We start from the raw sequence: 1,882 nt of genomic DNA, 5'->3' as shown, positions 1-1,882 counted from the left end.
ATATACTTCTTATGTTTACACATAAGTCCAAAAACCTCACCATATACAACCTTGAAGCAGGACAGTCCCACAATATTCCTTTTCCTGTCTCTTGCCTTCATTCACCATCCCCTTAATAATGAACAATCATCTACCTGAGAGACAGCACAGCAGTAACTGGCATGTCATGATAAGCAGACCATATTCAGAAGACCAGAATGACAGGCACTCCAAGCATGAAACTACTATTACAAATTACCATCTGCAGTGCAGTAGATCAGTTCACAGGTATCAGTATAAATAGTTAGTCAGGGTGAGAATCTTTCCAATTATCTGATAGATTAAAAAATCTTCTGAAGATTCTCAGGAACATTGCCTAGCCCACCTTCTACATAAAATTGTATGGCTTGACTTATTCATGTTTCCTAGCTCTTCTCCTTTCCCTCTCTTGATAAGTTAGTCCTTGAGATCCTGCTTTCCTTTTACTTGTATTATACCTTTCTATTTGTATTTCTAGTTTTGAGTTCTTATACTAGGGAGACTATATGATATTTATACATGTGTGTCTGGATAATTTCACTTATGAGTATATGTTCAAGTGGCATCCACTTCAATATAAAGGCTTGCAGTTTATCATTCTTAATAGCTGAATAATACTCCATTGTGTAAAAATACCATATCTTTTTCAACCATTCCTCGGGTGATGGGCATCTTGGTTGTTTCCAAGATTTGGCTATCACAAATTGTGCTGCTATAAACATCGGCACACATATATCCCTATGATATGATGTTTTCAGATCCTCTGGAAAAATTCCCAGTAGAGGAATAGCTGGTTTAAATGGGATTTCCAGACCAACTTTTCTAAGGAGTCTCCATACTGATTTCCATAACGGTTGCACCAGTCTACATTCCCACCAACAGTGGAGAAGGGTTCCTTTTCCCCACAGGCTCTCCAACATTTGTTGTTGGGGGATTTCTTTATGATAGCCATTCTTTCTGGGGTAAGATGATATCTCAATGTTGTTTTAATTTGCATTGTGTGGATGGCTAGGGATTTGAAGCATTTTTTCATATATTTATTTGTTTCCTTAATTTCTTCCTATGAGAAGTGTGTGTTCATCTCGGATGCCCATTTCTGCTTTGGGTCTTTAAATTTTGGGGACCTAGTGTTTCTTAGTTCTTTATAGATTTTAGAGAGGAGATCTTTGTCTGAGTACTTATTTGTCATGATTTTTCTAAATTTGTGGGTTGCCTTTTCACTTTTGCTAATTTCTTTTGATGTGAAAAAACTTCTCAGTAAGAGCAGTTTCCAGTTGTTAATTCTTTCACTTGTTTCCCGTGCGATTTGATTTCGGTCCATGAAATCTTTGCTGACCTCTATGCCTTCAAGAGTACCTCCCACTTTCTTTTCCAGGAGATTTAGTGTCTCTGCTTTAATGTTTAGATCTTTAATCCATTATGACTTTAGTTTAGTGCATGGTGATAGACCAGGGTCAAGTTTGATTTTTCGGCACATAGAGAGCCAGTTTTTTCCAGCACCATTTGTTAAAGAGGCTATCTTTCTTCCCGTGAGTATGTTTGGTCCCTTTGTCAAAGATAAGGTGGCTGAGTGTGATTGTAGGGGCTTCAGCGTATTCTAGTCTGTTCCATTGATCCTCAGGTCTATTTTGTTGCCAGTACCATGCTGATTTTATCACAGAAGCCTGTAGTATAATTTAAAGTCAGGAATTGTAATGCCTCCTGCCTTGTCTTTATTGCCCAGGATTGCCTTTGCTATTCTAGGTCTTTTCTGGTTCCAAATAAATTTTAGGAATGATTTCTCTAGGTCTGTGAGGTATGTCGGTGGTAGTCTGATAGGCATTGCATTAAATCTGTACAGCAATTTTGGGAGTATGGCCTTTTT

This window comes from Octodon degus, unplaced genomic scaffold (assembly GCF_000260255.1).
Source record: "Octodon degus isolate 3935 unplaced genomic scaffold, OctDeg1.0 scaffold00032, whole genome shotgun sequence".
Classification (NCBI taxonomy): Eukaryota; Metazoa; Chordata; class Mammalia; order Rodentia; family Octodontidae; genus Octodon; species Octodon degus.
This window is presented reverse-complemented; position numbering follows the sequence as displayed.